Genomic DNA, 20,035 nt, shown 5'->3' on the forward strand with positions numbered 1-20,035 from the left:
CCCCTCTCCTTTGGGTGCAGGATGACGACTGCAGCATGCCAGAACGATACATTTCTCTTGCTTTTGCATCAATTCCCAGCTCTGCATTGTTCACTCAGGGTTCCCCAGTAAGCTAAGCCTCTTTCAGAGGCTCTCTCAGAGTCTAACAGGACTCCATTTTAATTTGAAAACAATGATTCATGGTAAATTAGCATAAAGGCAGAAACACTGAAAAACTGCTTATCTTAATTTTTTTATTTTTTATTTGTTATTATTATTATTATTATTATTATTATTATTATTATTATTATTATTATTATTTTGCCAGAGGCCAGTCCTGGCTATTCTGGTTCTCTCTGAGGTTAGCTGAGGGAGAAGAGAATCAGAGGGACAAAATTTGGTTTGGGTTGCTGCTTTTTTTTTTCTTTCCATTTTTATTATTTTATTTATTTACATTCCAGCCTTTGCCCCACTGCTCTCTGTCTCTCCACCCAAGGATCCCATTTCTCCCTCTCCTTGCCTCTGAAAGGGTACATCTCCATCAGACCTCTTCCTTCCTGGGGCTTCAAGTATCTCAAGGATTAAGCCCATTTTCTCCCACTAAGGTCTGACCAGACAGACCTCTGCTTGCTTTACTCGTGCCAGGATCCTGCGTATGCTCCTGCTGTTTATTAATAAAACGTTTATCTTTCTTAAGTCTAAGTTACTTTGATGCTATAACTGACCAGCCTCTTTTGAGTTTCTCTGAGGCCAGAAATGGCTCTGGCATTTAGCCCCTCACAGTAAAACAAACAGCAGGGAATTAAATAGTCTTTGCTCTATTTCTGTAGGAACTGGCTTTCTAACTCTCAGCCTGCTAGCTAAAGTCCTAGGAAAAGGGACACTATGAAAATTGATTTTAATCTTTTATTTGTAAGTTCTTCTCCAAAAATTCCCTCTCCAAAAATGTTCTGTAAGAAAGTTCTTACCGCGGAGTAGTTGTACCAGTTTTCAATCCCACAAGCAATGAAGGAGTGTTCCTCTTTCTCCACATCCTCACCTGTATCTGCTGTCACCTGAGTTTTTGATCTTTGCCATTCTGACTGATGTGAGGTGTAATCTCAGGGTTGTTTTGATTTGCAATTCCCTGATGACTAAGGATGCTGAACATTTTTCGGTGCTTCTCAGCCATTTGGTATTCCTCAGTTGAGAATTCTTTGTTTAGCTCTGTACGTTATTTTTTAATAGGAGGTTTGGCTCTCTGGAGTCTAACTTCTTGGGTTCTTTGTATATATTGGATAGTAGCCCTCTATGAGATTTAGTAGTGGTAAAGATCTTTTCCCAATCTATTGGTTGCCTTTTTGTCTTATTTCCAGTGTCCTTTGCCTTACAGAAGCTTTGCAATTTTATGAGGTTCCATTTGTCGATTCTTGATCTTAAGGCACAGGCCATTGGTGTTCTGTTCAGGAATTTTCCCCCTGTGCCCATATGTTCAAGGCTCTTCTCCACTTTCTTCTCTATAAGTTTCAATGTCTCTGGGGAGGTCCTTGATCTAATTAGACTTGAGCTTTTTACAAGGAGATAAGAATGTTTTGATTCGCATTCCTCTACATGCTAACTGCCAGTTGAACCACACCATTTGTTGAAAAGGCTATCTTTTTTTCCACTGGATGGATGGTTTTGCTTCTTTGTCAAAGATCAAGTGACCATAGGTGTGTGGGTTTATTTCTGGGTCTTCAATTCTATTCCATTGATCTACCTGCCTATCACTCTACCACTCTGGAAATCGGTTTGGGGTTCCTTAGAAAATAGGACATAGTACTACCTGAGGACCCAGCTATATCACTCTTGGGCATATACCCAGAAGATGCTCCAACATGTGATAAGGAAACATGCTCTACTATGTTCAGAGAAGTGTTATTTATAATATCCAGAAGCTGGAAAGAACCCACATGTTCCTCAACAAAGGAATAGATACAGAAAACGAGGTAAATTTACACAATGGAGTACTATGCAGCTTTTAAAAACAATGATTTATAAAATTCTTAGACAAATGGATGGATCTGGATGATGTCATCCTGAGTGAAGTAACCCAATCACAAAAGAAGACACATTATATGCACTCACTGATTAGTGGATATTAGCCCAGAAGCTTGGAACACCCAAGATACAATTCGCAAAACACATGTAACCCAAGAAGAAGGGAGACCAAAATGTGGATACTTCGCTCCTTTTTAGAATGGGAACAAAATACCCATGGAAGGAGTTACAGAGACAAAGTGTGGAGCAGAGATTGAAGGAATGACTATCCAGAGACTGCTCTATCTGGATCTATCCCTTATACAACCACCAAACCCAGACACTATTGTGGATGCCAACAAGTGCTTGCTGAAAGGATCCTGATAAAGCTGTCTCTCAAGAGGCCCTACCAGTGCCTGACAAATATAGAGGTGGATGCTCTTAGCCAGCCATTGGACTGAGCACAGGGTCCCCAATGAAGCAGCTACAGAAAATACTCAAGGAGCTGAAGGAGTTTGCAGCCCTATAGGAGGAACAACAATATGAACTAATCAGTATCCTCAGACCTCCCTTGGACTAAACCATCAACCAAAGAAAACACATAGTGGGACTCATGCCTCTAGCTGCATATGTTGCAGAGGATGACCTAGTTGGTCATCAATGGGAGGGGAGGCCTTGGTCCTGTGAAGGTACTATGCCCCAGTATAGGGGAATACCTGAGCCAGGAAGTGGGTGGGTTGGTGAGTAGGGGGAAGTGGGAGGGGATAGGTGGTTTTCAGAGGGAAACCAGGAAAGAGGATAACACTTGAAATGCAAATAAAAAAAATATATAATAAAAAATATTTTCAAAAAAGTAAGTTCTTACTCCAAATTCTGACACTATTACTGAGGCAGTATTGTGTGTGCAGGCAGGAGCCTGGTACGGTTGTCCTCTGAGAGGCTCTACCAGAAACTGACTGAGGCACATGGAGATACTTACAACCAACCATTGGATTGGGTCCAGGACTCCTTTGGAAGAGTTAGAGGATGGACTGAAGGAGCTGAAGGGGATTGTAACCCAATAGGAAGAACAACAGTATCAATTAACCAGACACCTCAGAATTAGAGTTCCCAGAGACTAAGTCAAAAACTAAGTAACATAAATGGACTGATTCTTGGCCCTGAGCACATGTGTAGTAGTGTATATATGGCTTGTATTGCCTCAGTGGGAGAGGATGTGCTTAGTCCTGTGGAAAATTGATGCCCCAGCGAAGAGGGATGCTGGTAGGGGTGGGTGGGATAATGGTAGATCACCCTCTCAGAGCCTGGATGGTTGAAGACCTAGGTGAAGGGGGATCAAGAAAGGGACAACTTTTGGAATGTAAATAAATATATTACAATAACAACAAAAACAACAACAGTAATAATAATAATAATGAAAATTCTTTCTAAAAAGTTCTCTGTGCTCTCTTCTCTTCCTAATCTTGCTTTGTCCTGATGCTCTAATGTAACAATAATAATGCCCTTACATCTAACACCATGCCTTCCAATATAATCTTTCTTAATCTTTTATGACTTTTCTAAGACAATAGATCACATGTAAAAAGCATTCACTTTTTACAAAAGTTCACTAGTTCAAAGATGAATTCAAACCATAAATTAAATAAGAAGTTTACAACAGTGAATGTTTACATGCATGTTCATTAAGAGTAATTATCTGGCTAAACATTCACTATCTGTTCCTAGCTCTACAGAGATTCATGAGAGTTAAAGACCATAACTAAGTTATCACTGAAGTTTTGTAGAGATAAAACCAATCAAATTTTATCTTCTGTTCTTGTACCTATAGTAAATAGTTTGTTCCCATTTTATGAACTTAGATTAATTGCTTTACAACCTCTTGGAATGTGCTTTAAGTCTTAGATGCCTGCTTTATATCTCAGAAACAACTAAGTCATGACACTTGATGACTGGCATAGTTCTCATTTCAGTTTTTACACCAGAAAGGACTTAATACTAGTCCTATTATAAAAGATCTTAATAATTACTATAATAATTATTAACTTAATAATTACTATAATCTTAATAATAAATATAATTTTACGCATTCTTATAGGATCATCATTAAGGATTAAAAAAATCATCTGTTTGTCTGTATAGTATCACTAGAAGACAATACATCTTCGTTGCTCTGAAGAAATCTGTTCAAAGGGGGAGACTAAATACCTAGTAATTGTTAACATACCTATTTAATAATAACAGGAAAAGCATATGAAAAGTAGGGATCTCGCCGGGCGTGGTGGCGCACGCCTTTAATCCCAGCACTCGGGAGGCAGAGGCAGGCGGATTTCTGAGTTCGAGGCCAGCCTGGTCTACAAAGTGAGTTCCAGGACAGCCAGGGCTACACAGAGAAACCCTGTCTCGAAAAACCAAAAAAAAAAAAAGAAAAGTAGGGATCTTTCCTCAAATGTAATCTTCTCAGTCTTACCTAAAGAAGCAAATCCTTCACAACTTTACAGGCCTTGGTGGAATCATCTCTGGGGATTGCCTACTAGTTTTTACCTTCTCCTAGATAGTCCCTGACATTTTTTTTCTTGAGTATCTTTTAACCTTAACTTGCTGGCATTAGCTGTTTCCTACAGATATCAATAAGGCAAGTTCAAGACTTAACAATTAATGAAGCCTTGGGAATATTGTTTATCAAATATTTATTTACTGAATATACAATGGACACTGTTATAAATGCTCCAAGTTAATGTTTGACATTTGTTTTAGAATCCTTCTTGAAATTATTACCTGCTGATATTTTTATCTGATAAATTTATTCCCAGTCATATTCATATATATGTATAATATATATATATATATATATATATATATATATATATAGTCTTTTCCTAAACTGAAGTTCATAGGTTACTACTTGTTTTTTTCTCCATTGTGTGTTAGATTAAATGGCTATATGCTCTAGATGTACATGACTGTCTGCGCTGTACTATGCAGAATACCTAGCAAAGAGTACATGACTTCAGCAGATGGTTTATTTTTCATTTTATTTGATTTTTTTCATACAATATAATTTGATCATATATAGCCTCCTTCCAATCTTCCCAGATCATGCCCATGCACCCTACTTTACGCATATGCTCTCTCTGTTTCTAAAAGCAAAAAACAAAGATCTAGATAAAAAAAAATGTTAAAAACAAGACAGACAAGCTAGAAAAATAACATCAATAAAACAAACTACAGTAAAACAAAACCAAAGACAACCCCAAATTTGGAGTGTTTTGTATTGGTCATTTCTGAGCAGGGCCTTCTATGAAGTGTGGTTGATATAGCTAGTGACACTCTGTGGGGGAGAAAAGTATTTTCCTTGTCCTAGCAGTTGTCAGTATCAAATAGCTTCTTCTTAGGGTTGGGGCTTGGTGTCCACTTTTCCTTTTCAGTGCTGGGATTTTGTCTAGTTTGACCGTATGCATGTCTTGTGCTTACAGTAGCAATCTCTTCAAGTTTATGTATGCATTGGCACTGTTATTTATAAAAATCCAGTCTCTTGGAGCTGTACACTACCTTTGGAACTTAGAATTTCTCTGCCTCTTCTTACCTTCTCAGATTCTTGAGCTTTGATAAGAGGAGTTTGACAACAGGAAAGGGACAATTCCTGTAACCTTTCCTACCTCTAAAATAATTATACTGAATTAAGTATAATTGACTTGGCTGAATATGTGTGTATCAGTTATAATTTTTGGAATCATACATTTGTCTATTTGGCTATAGAACTAAACTAGGAATATATGAAATAATTTAAATTTTATCAATGTTTAAATCTTACTGTGCTGTGTCATTACAATTTTTGAATTTGCCACTGATAGATGCTTGGGGGAAGGATACATGAAATGTTTCTTTGTAACTATATGAACCTATAATGATTTGAAAATAATAATTAAACTTAAAAAATTTCTACAATTAAGTAATTCTGAGTGGCTCTTAGAGGAATATTTCATATTGTATAGTATGCATTGCTATCACTATTTAGTCTGTGTACTAAATTTCCAGGGATGATTTATTTTTATGTTTATCAAGCAAACAATTTCTAAGCTTATAAATATACATGAAGACACAGATAACCAGTGATGCTAGGCTTGAGTTTCATGAATCATATCCTAATTAGATCTGTCATAGTTTTCACAACTCCTGCTAAACTGATTTATCAAGTGCTCATAGAATTGAATGGCATTGGTTTCAAAGATGTTCCTATGCAAGTGCATTTTCTATTCTCAGTGGTAAACATGGATTTTTTTAAAACTATTCTCTGCTAAGATTATATGTATTTATATCTTTTAAAAGAGTCTCGGTCTCTGATTAAGCAATTTAAACAAGGCAAAAAAAAAATCCCTAAAAACTTTAGTGTTTCTATTTGTGTCTAATTGCAAACAGACTATATACAAGCATAATATTTATGTTACCAACCTAATATTAACTTTTATACATTTAATTGATATTGATTTTACACACACACACAAACACAAATCTATCTTACCTTTTTTTCAAGACATGAATGTCAAAATGCAATCATTATTTGAATAGAACACAATGTTTATGTTAATAGTGTGCTGCAATGACTTTTGAGGATCTGCACTGAGGCTGTGCTATTGCCCTTAGGACAGAAAGGCATGGATGCAGTAGAGGGATGTGCTGAGGTGTCCTCTGACAGGCATGCAGCCAACTCTAGGTGACCTGTGAGGAAAATGCCAGACTTATGTGCACCCTCGCCTTACTGCCCTTGCTTGCTACTTCTCACTACTGCTTTGGCAAAATCCAGAAGGAAACAAGAGGGCAAGGGAGCAAGCTGATGCTATTGTTGCAGATTGATATCCTGGGCAGAGTCAGATAAAAAAGAGGAAAACTGACTCCTAAGGGATGAATGAATGATTGATCAATAGAGCATCCTGGTTCATCTTACAGTTAAAAAAAAAAAAAAAAGCTATGTTCTACTCTTTATGAAACTAAAGCCATTTGCTAGTAACCATTTTAAATTTCAGTATGCTTATGAGAAAACAAAACTGAGTAGGAATACAGGTGGTGCACTAACAGAGCTATGCAACTGTGATTTCATTAAGTGTTATCTATACTTCCTATCATTAATCTTACAGAATAAAAATAACTCAGTCATATCAATACACAGGAATTTACTCGGCGCATGGTAAAGCATTCCAAATTCATTCCCCCATTGGCATTTTCTTGAGTGAATTCAATTTGCCTGGAGCATGTTAGGGCAAGTTTGGGGTAGGAGATGAATATGCCTAGATCTAGAGGTCCAGGTATAAGCTATAACAATATCTTTTATTCTTTGGCTTTACATATACTTGCTTATAATGCCTATAGATTCATGACACTTAATCTGTTTACTCAAGATTACCAACTTCTGTGCATCATTCTTCCTTTGATTTTTTCATATACCTTCTTTATATTTTACTTCTTATATTGAAAATAGAATATTTCATACATTATATTCTGTTATGGTTCCCATTCCTCCCACTTCTCCAGGAGTTCCCCCAACTTTTCCCTTAATAGAATCCACACCCATTCGATCTCTACTTAGGAAATGAACAAAATTCTAAATAATAATAATAATAATAATGTACAATAAAACAAACAAACAAACCAAAATATGACAAGACAAACCAACTGATGTAAAAAAAAAAAACTAAAGAAAAATCATGAGATATGTATGTAGACACAGGCATACATATTCTTACTTACAGAAATACCATAGAAACACAAAACCAGAAGCCATAATAAAATACCTGTAAAATTAAAAATAAACACCATTTTAAAACCGTATGAGACAAAGAACCTATAAATATGCCACTGAGTTTGTTCTGAGTTGGCTCTCTATTGCTGGGCATGGGGCCTATCCTTAAGAATCGTTTGCAGCTAGAGACATGAGTCTCATCATGTGCTTTCTTTGGTTTTGTGGTTTAGTCCCAGGGAGCTCTGGGGGTACTGGTTAGTCAGACTGTTGTTCCTCCTATAAGGCTGCAAACCCCTTCAGCTCCTTGGGTACTTTCTCTAGCTCTTTAATTGGGGACCCTGTGCTTCATCCAATGGATTACTGTGTGCATCCACTTCTGTTTTTGCCAGGCACTGGCAGAATCCTTCAGGAGACCACTATATCAGGCCATCAAGGGGAGGAGAGGCCCTTGGTCTTGTGAAGATTTTATGCTCCAATATAGGGGAATGCCAGGGCCAAGAGGCAGGAGTTGATCGGTTGGGGATCAGGAGGAGGCAGGAGGAGATAGGGGATTTTTGGAGAGGAAACTAGGAAAGGGGATAACATTTGAAATGTAAATATAGAAAATACCTAATTAAAAGAAAGAAAGAAAGAAAGAAAGAAAGAAAGAAAGAAAGAAAGAAAGAAAGAAGGAAAGGAAAGAAGGAAAGAAGGAAGGAAGGAAGGAAGGAAGGAAGGAAGGAAGGAAGGAAGGAAGGAAGGAAGAAAGGAAGAAAGGAAGAAAGGAAGAAAGGAAGAAAGGAAGAAAGGAAGAAAGGAAGAAAGAAAGAGGAAAAACCTGACCAGGAAAAAAAAAAGTAGTCATTTGGATTCCTGGTGCGTAGTGAGTCTCCACTGGAGAGTGCTGCCTTTTCATCTGAGTGGTTATCAATCAAATATAACCTTCAAGGTTAGGGATGGAGGCATGCGACTACTTCTCTCATGGAACCATGTTTAGCACAGACACAAATGGGCCATGTGCATGTGTGAGTACACACACACACACACACACACACACACAGGTCCTGCTGTCTACAAGACCTTGAGTAGTCCTTGGTGTCCTCCTTCTGTTTGGCTCTTACAAGCTTTCTGCATCATCTTCCACAAGGTTTTCTACATCCTGAAAGGAGTGATTTGATGGAGACACACTGAGTGGACTGAAGTATCTCTCTGTCTTCTTATTATCCAGCTGTAGGTATCTGTATTTATTCTCATATACTACAGAAGACAGATTCTCTGATGTTGACTGAGCCAAAACTGATCTATGAGGAGAGCATAATATCTTTAGGGATCATTTTATGGCTGCATTCCTTTAGCACAAAAGTAATATTTGGTATAAAAACAGAACTATTTTCTGTCAAAGTTGTATTTAGTTTATGTGGCTGCTCCTCTGGGCTGTTTCTAATCATTAGAACAGTACAACATATGTGAATAAATTCACAGGGTAGGCCAACATGTCAGATAAAGGTAAAGGTGCAGCCTTTCCCATCTTAAAGCAGGAATTAAGCAAGCTTCCAGGATTTTCTAATTCACCTGGAATGCTGGACTGACTGCTTCCCTTCCTGTGACCTGTACTCTCAGGCTATGTTCACCATTTCTGATCCCTCTTATTGTTACCATATGTATGTTCTTATTCTGTTATCTTTATAATTTTAGTGATTCTTGTTGAGTTTGACACCATGCATCTCATTCCTTCTCATCTCCCTGTTCTCTCATATCATCCTTTCTTCTTGCAACAGACCCTTAATTTTAAAATAACACACACACACACACACACACACACACACACACACACACACACACGCACACGCGCTCATGCGCATATGCACACAAACATCCAAAGTGTAGAAACATCATAGAAGCTGTAGTATATCACAGTGTGTCTCATAGTATACCCCTCTATCCACACATCTTCACTTTCAAATAAAATTCATTGCAATGAATCCTACCTGAGGACTCCTACTTTTCTGACAGCATCAATACTGGTTCTTCACTGGGACTCCTTTCAGTTATCCTGTTTTTGTCCTGTGTCATGAAGACCATGCAGCTTTGCATCAGTAGGACTGGCCCTTTCATATATTCCAACTATTCACATGATGTTATAGATTTTGGAGTGGGCCAACTCAGAGCCCTGGATCTGGAGCTCTGTGGTAGGTGAGCTTAGTGAGTGAGGTGACAATTCCATTTGAGTGCTGGTCCAGTCCTTTGACTCTCACACCCTCTGAGCTGGCTCACCCTTTCCATCAGGACCAGCTCTGGGATATTGCCAGACAAGGTGAGAGGCCTGTTCTTGGGTGCTACATCCAGAAAGGGGCACTCCCACTCTCATGTCCTGATGCAGGTCTCCTGACTATTGCAGGTGGTAAGTGATGGGGTGGGGTGGGGTGGTGGAGACATCACCCCTGCATCCATTCCAATGCATGGCAGAGGAGTGCATGGGCCAGCTATGCCTTGCTTTGGGGGCTAACTCAACTCATCTGTGCCCAATACACCAAGGTCATCTCTGTTATGCTGTCCAGGCGAGGTTCATGGCCACTCTGCCAAATGCTGCAGCTGAGGAGGTGCAGAACTAGTTCTTCCAAACTCATTCCTTTGAGGCCAGCTCACTCACATACCTGCGAGCAGGGCCAGCTCTGCTGTGCTACCTGGGAATGGTAGAGGGGCCTGCTTTCCAGAGTGCTGCTGCTGGTGAGGTGTGCAACTAGCTCTACCCAGTGCTGGACATCCACAGGGCAGAAGGCAGGTCTGTGGATGTCTTTCCCCGCTCATACTTATGGGCATGGTGGAACGCAGGACTCTGTCTTCTTCTTTTCATGCTGTTCTACTGGAATTTGATTTGATTCATACAAAATTCAGACCAGCCATAAAATAGTCCTCCAAATGTACTCTTTGTCCATAACTGTGTATTTTGTGGTATATCAGATTAACTGCAGAATCCTGATTGCTGTCCTTGCTCCTGCCACATAAGTGTTCTAGAACATCTTCTGGCTGAGCCAACTTTCTAACACCAACTTGAGCCTCACTAATAAGCTATGTCTTCACTACTCTGGAAGGTTCTCTCTGAATTTCTGAAGCAAATTGTGATAACTTCTCCATTCAATAATTGTGGGAAATAAAGTTAGTAAACACTGGAATGGATTGTCTCTCAGTATTGCCCTGGCAATTTATACAAATCATTGTATTTCTGCAAGTGTGAATGTCACTCTTTCCATGTACTGTCCTCCATATTAGAATTTGTAAAATTTCATATGTATAATTTGTATAATGAAATACAAATATGCATTTCATATGTATACAAAAAATTTCATATACAAAACATATACATGTATTTGTGTGTATGTGTATATGTATATATATTTCCCTGAAGATGAGAATTATTGTCTCATCTTTCTGCCTTGTGGGACATAGCAAATGCTAAACTCTAACTATAAATTAGCTGAATGATTGTCCTTGGAAGTTTCTAGAACACCAAGAAAATAATATTCCTCAAACTTATTAATAATTCTGCCTTCCCATCACTATTAACAAAGAAGTTATGAGCATAGTTTATATATTCCAGTTATTTCATTGACAAATTAGCTGTGGTGGGAAAAGCATGAATAATTTAGTTTCAATTATTCTATTATATTCTGCCTTTTGGAGCAAGGAAATCTAAAAGGATGTAACTGAAATTAAGGAAAGTTCACTGGGGATTTTCTATTGATTCTTTCTTTTGTGGGAGATGATTAACATGATTATTTTATGTAGTTTACCTACTAATAAATCTGGTCATTGAAAGCATAATAACTTGAGCACCTACTCCTCAGGCTTTTGGTTGTAATTGTGAAAGATTAAGGGAAGCTGTAGATGTCTCAGCTCTGAGGAACCTGTATTTCTCCTGTTAACGGTTTTCAAACACAAAATAAGATTTACTTAAATCACCACCATCACTGGAATCTTGTCTCAGACATCCTCCCATTTGCCACTAGGAAATACAGGGACTGTGAAAGTGGATAAATCACTCAGCTGCTGACTAAAACAATGGCTTTTTTTTTTTTTTTAATTTATATGAAGTTTATCTTTATTTTAAATTTAGTGAGTTTTACAGCTTTTTAACATACCATTTTGTATATAGTAAATTAGCTTCTTTGTCAACTTTCTTTTTTTTTTAAATTTTAATTTTTTTTTTACGTATTTTCCTCAATTACATTTCCAATGCTATTCCAAAAGTCCCCCATACCCTCCCCCCACTTCCCTACCCACCCATTCCCATTTTTTTGGCCCTGGCGTTCCCCTGTACTGGGGCATATAGAGTTTGTGTGTCCAATGGGCCTCTCTTTCCAGTGATGGCCGACTAGGCCATCTTTTGATACATATGCAGCTAGAGACACGAGCTCTGGGGTACTGGTTAGTTCATAATGTTGTTCCACCTATAGGGTTGCAGATCCCTTGGCTGTTTTTAAGAGGACTGTATCTTTAACTGATTCTTGCAGAAATCACCATCCTGTTGAGCTAAAAGTAGGTAAACAAGGAAAAGGGTGATCTCATATTCCTGATCATGTGTGCAATATATGAGCAGGGAAATTCATATTAGTTTCCTTCAGCACTAAAAAAAATCAATAGTACATTACATAAAAAGATATAAGATGCAGATAAAACATATTCAAAACTATCAAACAGTAAAAGAAAATTCATACTTGGACACATTGATAGAAGTGAGAGCACAGAAAGACAAAACAGATAAACAGAGTTGCAGACAAGTTTGGACTGTTTTGTCTGAAAGACTTGTTTTATTTTAATTGCATGTGTGTGTAGAGAGGTGTGCACATGTGGTCTGATGCCTATGGAAGCCAGAGACCTCAGACTTCACTGAAGCTAGTGTTACAGGCACTTGTGACATGGGTGCTGGAAACTGAACTCTGGTCCTCGCAAGAGCAGTGTGTACTCACTACTGCTGAGTCATCTCCCATTATTCTATATGTAACCCTATGTACTGGCTGGTTTTGCATGTGAACTTGACACAAGCTGGAGTTATCACAGAGAATGGAGCCTCCCTTGAAGACAAGCCCCCATGAGATCCAACTGTAAGGCATTTTCTCCTTTAGTGATTAAGGGAGGAGGGTCCAGCCCATTGTGGATGGAGCCATTCCTGGGCTGGTGCCCTAGGTTCTATAAGGAAGCAAGCTGAGCAAACAAGGGAAGCACTCTAGTAAGCAGCACCCCCCCACCCCCACCCCCGCCATGGCCTCTGCATCAGCTCCTGACTGCAAGTTCATGCCCTGTATGAGTTCCTGTCCTGACTTCCTGTGGTGGTGAACAGCAATATGGAAGTATACGCTGAATAAAACCTTTCCTCCCCAACTTGCTTCTTAGTTGTGATGTTTTGTACAGGAATAGAAACCCTGTCTAAGACACCCTATATTCTAACCCTTAATCAGACTATATCAACACAAAGTCAAAACACAATAAGAGAGCCACATGGCTTTACAACTGGCTAAAAGATGAACAGAATATTCAAGAAAATATAAAAATGGCAATAAATACATAAACAAATTTAAGGGTCCCTATATATCCAGGAAAGATTCCAAACCACAGTGAAGAAAACAGTCATATGTGTATATTATTTATATACTTTATTATGGACATTATCATTGATGGGCATATAAGGAGAACCAAATCATGTATTTTCTTTATGTACTAAAATTAAATTTCAATATGAAAAGAGAATATGAGGATCAGAGGGGATTGGATTATTGAAGAAATGGAAATGGCCTATGGAGTCCAGCATATCATTCTAATGGTTTACAGTAACTCACCAGATATAAGCTATATGCATTAAACTTCACCTCATAAATCATATGAACTTCAGTATCTTCCTCATATTTTCATTTTTCAAACAAAGATTTGTTTTCAAAGTCAGAAAAATGTGTGGATGCAGGTTTCAGGTAGAATTAAAGAAACAATGTTCATTTAGCAGCAGACACTGGACAAAGGAGAGAGGTCAGGACTGAGACTGGAAGAGATAAATTTAATTAATGGCCCCTTGATCATTCTGCTAATGAATGCTTTGAGATTGAGTTCGATTATCTGTAATAAAAGATAACTTGGTTTCAATGCAATCTAATTACTGTGCTTAATTTTAGAATTTTAGTAATTATTCTTATTGGTGCTATAATCAATCTATCAATTATATAACATCTATATTAATTCTGTGATCTATTTTTATTGTAAGGGTTTGTAAATAAAATTTACTCATATTTTGTAAAAATAGTATTGTATTAATACTTTCTCTAATTCTAAAGTTTCTCAGTTCATTGTCTCAAATATTTTTCAATAAATAGGACTAAAATGAATTGTATTTCGACAATTTTTACAAACAAAAAAGACTCTAAAACTACTGTTTCACACCAGTTAAAATATTTTCCAAATTGCCATATTATATTTTTATCCAACTAATCTCTTGTTATAATTTTTTAACACGTATTATTATCAGATACTGAAACATGGATTTAAAAATATGGGTCACACAATAGCCATGACTTACAGACCACTACATTTTTTCTCTATGCCTTTAATTATGGGGAAAAAAAAAAGACCATTCACAAACTAAAAATCAAAACCATACTACTCGTGGAAAACCATCTTTATGCTACACAAATGCATACATACAGGAAACTGTTAGGAATTCCCTGTGACTGTAGATAACTTTAAAATATGATAGGTGGCTTCAACTACTCTATTTTTGCTTTGTTATATTTTTTAATTCAAAATAAAGGGCTGTTGTCTCTTGAGCATGTGAAGTATTAATGCTGAGGCTGCCTTCCTTTCAAATAATTCCATCAACCTTAATCTCTTCAAATAGTTTATCACCTTCTTCAAATTACTAGTAATTGGCAAGTTTATTTTGCCATAATGTTCTTCTATGGATATTATTTTTCTTTACTTTCATGTGAATATTTAATCTGGGTCTTTCTCATCAATGTATATTATAATTCAATGTATAGTAGAATGTATTTTTTTTATTTTTACAGGAAATTACTGCAGTGTTTGGATTTAGACTTTTTTTTTGTCTTTTTTTAAATTTTTTTATTAGGTATTTTCCTCATTTACATTTCCAATGCTATCCCAAAAGTCCCCCATACCCTCCCACCCACTCCCCTATCCACCCACTCCCACTTTTTGGCCCTGGTGTTCTCCTGTACTGGGGCATAAAAAGTTTGCAAGTCCAATGGGCCTCTCTTTCCAGTGATGGCCGACTAGGCCATCTTTTCATACAGATACAGCTTTTGAACAGTGGTGAATGCCAAAAAAAAAAAAAAAAAAAAAAAAAAAAAAAACCGAAAAAAATCACTTATCTTCTTAAGATAGATATAAAATTTGGGGGAAGGAGGAGACTGCTATGGTTTGAATGAGGGGTCCCCAAAGGGACAACAATTACTGAACCCCTCTAGTCTTATTTATTTGAATGGCACTGTTATAGGGACCTATAGTCCTTTATGGGAACAGGGGAATCTCTTAGGGGCATGAAGGGTGTACACCTGAATGACATGAAATCACAGTCTTCCTCTGCTTCATAGTTTATGATGTGAGTGATTTGTGCCAACACATATTCACCACCATTGCAATCCTCCAAACAGCAAACACTTAGATCATTGGGAATGCTGTCTTGAACTATAAGCTCTAAACTAGTTAATTTTTTCATCTTTTTAAGTTGATTTTTCTCAAGTAATTCATCATAATAGCATGTATCAAGCCAATATAAATGATAATTTCTTTGGCCATACAATGTAATTATTGTTGTTGTTTTGTTGTTACTTTAAATACTTCATTGCATTATCTTCTGTTTCTCATTTTCATTAACGAAAAGTTCATTTCAGCTTTGTTTTTGTTCTCTACAGGCAAGGTGTTACTCAACCCCTCTCAGTATTTTGTCCTTCAAGATTTTCTCATTCCATTTATTTCTGTACAATTGGAATCTTTGTGTAAGATGTGAGGATTTAAATGCATATCCTCATGGTCTCTAGGCTTCCTAGTTCTGTGTTCTGATGTCTGTCACAGCCTCAAATATTTCTGCTCTGTACTCTTTTCCAGTCTTTCAATCTATGTGCACATTTCACATTGTGAAATTCAGTTATTGGATATTCTAAAATTTCCACTTGACTTTTCTTTCCTGATATTTGATTTGGGAAGTCTCTATTTACCTATTGTCATGGTTTCATGAGCCCACCTACTGGCATCTTCCATCAGAAACAGTCTGATAGTCATCTGATTTCTAGTGCTTAATTTTGATTCTTTCAAAACAACTCCTTTCTACTTAGAATGCACACTTTTCCCACTTAGATTTTAAGTTAATAATTATAGTGCTCATGATTCTTCTCTGTTAATATTAGTTGATTTGTAATGATTGGCCTAATGATTTAGACTTCCTTCCTTTTGTATTGTGCCATGCTTTTGGAACATTTTCAAAGTTGGATCTATTGGGTCATCTGGTGGTGATTATCAGGTTTGGGTCTTTCAGTGAGTTTTTGGTAAATTAAGCTAAGGAAGAGCTGGGTTTGGACTGATCTGATTATTTTAGAGATTTCATATTTCTTTAGTATCTCACATTTCATTTTCCTCTGCTGATAACATTAAAAATATCTATTAGAAAGTCTTATAATGCCCCACCCCTGAAACTATGGAGATGGAGTGTGATGAGGCATGCCTTTGATAATATTCTAAAGAAGTCCCATAGCCTTTTGCCATCAGCTTGTGAACATTACAAATGTTATTCAACTCCCCACTTCTTTCTTTCTTTTTTTTCATTTTTTCCAAATGGATATTTTTTTATTTACTTTTTAAATGTTATCCCCTTTCCTGGTCCCCCCTCCCATAAGTCCCCTGTTCCATCCCCTCTTCCCCTGCATCTATGATGGTGTTGCTAGTAGCCTGGACTGGCACTTATATTCTCTTAGGGTCTGACATCTGCCCAAGATCTTCTAACTTTCACAGTTTCTGGTGAGAAATCTTGTGTAATTCTGGTAGGTCTGCCTTTATATTTAACTTGGCCTTTGCCCCTTACTGCTTTTAATATTCTTTCTTGCTTTAGTGCATTTGGTGTTTTGATTTTTATGATAAGAGGAATTTTTTTCTGGTCCCGTCTATTTGGAGTTCTGTAGGTTTTTTGTATGTCCGTGGGCATCTCTTTCTTTAGGGAAGATTTCTTCTATAATTTTGTTGAAGATTCTACTGGCCCTTTAAGTCGGGAATCTTTGCTCTCTTCTATACCTATTATCCTTAGGTTTAGTCTTCTCATTGTGTCCTGGATTTCCTGGAAGATTCCGGTTAGGAGCTTTTTGCATTTTGCATTTTCTTTGGCTGTTGTGTCAATGTTTTCTATGGAATCTTCTGCACCTGAGAGTCTCTCTTCTATCTCTTGTATTGTTGATATTGCTTGCATCTATGATGCCTGATCTCTTTCCTAGGTTTTCTAACTTCAGGGTTGTGTCCTTTTGTCATTTATTTATTGTTTCCCCTTTTTAGTTCCTGGGTGGTTTTGTTCATTTCCTTTGCCTGTTTGTGTTTTCCTGTAATTCTTTAAGGGAATTTTGTGTTTCCACTTTAAAGGCTTCTACCTGTTTACCAGTGTTCTTCTGTATTTCTTTGAGAAAGTTATTTATGTCCTTCCTAAAGTCCTCTATCATCATCATGAAAAGTGATTTTTAGATCTGAATCGCTTGCTATGGTGGGAGAATTGGGTTCCTATGATGCCTAGTAGCTTTGGTTTCTGTTGCTTATGTTCTTACACTTGCCTCCCACCATCTAGTTATCTTTAATGCTACCTGCCCTCACTATATCTGACTGGAGCCTGTCCTTCTGGTGATCCTGTTTGTGTCAAAACTCCTAAGAGTCCATCTGTCTCTGTGATCCTGTGATTCTGGGATCCTGTGATCCTGAGATCCTGGAAGTGTCCAGAGATCCTGGACATCAAGTTGCCTCTGGGACCCTGAGATCCTGGCATGACCAAGCTCCTGTGATCCTGTGATCCTGTGATTCTGTGATTCTGTGATCCTGGGCATGTTAGAGTGCCTGGGAGGGGAGTTTTGTCTGGGTGTTGTGGGACTGGCTGTAGAGTTTGCATCCTCTGCTGAGGGCACAGGCCCAGACCAGAAAGACCCACTCTTTTTAGTGAAATCAGGAAGGATAAGGAGAGAAGGGGAAGAGAATTGCCTCTCCTAAAGCACTTTCTCAGTACAGCCTTTTAAAGAGAACTTAACTTTTTGAGACATGACCATCCTCTCCCTTTTCCTGTCTAGTCATGAGGAGGCTTTCTTGTGTTCCCACCATGAATATTGCAATGAAAATCTACAAAACTATCAGGGCAGACACCCTAAATTCTCACCCCTATACTTCCCAAAAGTTTCTCATACACTTTTTTGTAGAATCAGTTGATGGTAAATGTTCAAAATTAAACTCTAAGTGGTTTTGATTAGAGAGGAATGTACCTTACAAAAACATCATCTGCTGGTTCCGGAAGTCATTTACAAATAGCTAGTCGCTAAGCCCCAGGATGGCATTCTGTTTTGAAACTGAAAGTAGTTTGATAATGTTTTTTTCAAAAAAGTATCATTGATTTAATAAGTTTTCCCCCTAAGTTTTGGTTACTATATCAATTAGAAACATTTTTTTTTCAGAGCTACCAAGTTTAAAATTTCAATAAAAAAATTTTTTGCTTTGATTTCTAAATAGTTCTTGTGGTTTTCTTTCAGCCAGCTATCATATCCTGTGCTCCAACTCAACTCAATAAATGTAGTTTTCAACCCTCATCAAAGATTCCCTTTCCAGCAGAAAGACCATTATTGAAAATAACAACTGCTCAAAATGCAGAGAAAAACTGAGTTTGGGGCTCCCTGTCTTAATTTGGGTATCTCCAACACAATTCTTGTACCTAATATCTTGGATGAAGGGCCAGAAAAGATACCAGAACTATAGGACTGATAAAGCTTCTGTGAGATTACATCTTCTATAAATTACAGGAATACTATAAGCATGATAACACAATATGGTTATCAGAACCAAAGATTATTTGGTTATCGAAGATTTGTGATGACAACTCCTGAAATTACTTGACTTTTATTTCATTTTTAAAATAACGGAATTATCATATCATCATAATGCACAGTTGAATTGCACCCCCTTTAAAAATAATTCTGATGATTTGTAAATATACTAGTTACCATTATACCCCTTAGTAAAATGTATAATGGGAGATGGAAGAAGGGGAGAGAAAGACAGACAGACAGACAGAGACAGAGACAGATAGACAGAGAGAGACAGAGAGACAGAGATAGAGAGACACCAACACAGAGACACACAGACATTGACATGAAAATCTTTAGAATTGTTTGAAATCTATGTTTCTACTTAAAATATGTTGCCTTCTTGATCCCATGCTGTCTAATTCTTTCCAGTTTTCATTGCATATTTTCATAGTACTATGAAATTTACATTTTTATTCGCTTTGTTGTCTTAAATCAATACATTATAAAGAAATTTATTTATTTATTTATTTATTTATTTATTTATTTTTTTTTTTTTTTTTGGTTTTTCGAGACAGGGTTTCTCTGTGTAGCTCTGGCTGTCCTGGAGCTCACTTTGTAGACCAGGCTGGCCTCGAACTCAGAAATCCGCCTGCCTCTGCCTCCCGAGTGCTGGGATTAAAGGCGTGCGCCACCACGCCCGGCTAAGAAATTTATTGTTAAGTACAAACATTCTACACAAGGTTTCAAACAGAAAAGAGGAAAAAATTAAATAATATTTTTGCAATAGTCCTCCTCATGTAATTCTCCCATGTCATTGAACCAAAACAAAGTTGTTTTTTGATTGGCTACAAGTCATAATATTTCCAAACAGCCAAATTTCTTGGACAGTGCAGTTCTTATAGATATGGTAATGAGGTGTCTATGCTTCGATCCTAACATATAAAAGAAAGCTGTAACTAATTTTTTTTGAGAAGAATCATTACAGATTTATTTGAGGATTCTCTACCTTAGTGGAAGAGGTCAATTAACAGATTAACCTGCAACAAGTGCATTATTCTATGAGTACAGATGACAAAAAAAAAAAAAAAAAATGGTTGCTTTTTATTATTTTTTTTTATTAGGTATTTTCCTAGTTTACATGTCCAATGCTATCCCAAAAGTCCGCCATACCCACCTCCCCAATCCCCTACCCACCCACTCCCCCTTTTTGGCCCTGGTGTTCCCCTGTACTGGGGCATATAAAGTTTGCAAGTCCAAAGGGCCTCTCTTTCCAGTGATGGCAAACTAGGCCATCTTTTGATACATA

The sequence above is a fragment of the Mus caroli genome, unplaced genomic scaffold, assembly GCF_978045245.1.
Source record: "Mus caroli unplaced genomic scaffold, Mus_caroli_1 scaffold_6, whole genome shotgun sequence".
Taxonomy (NCBI): domain Eukaryota; kingdom Metazoa; phylum Chordata; class Mammalia; order Rodentia; family Muridae; genus Mus; species Mus caroli.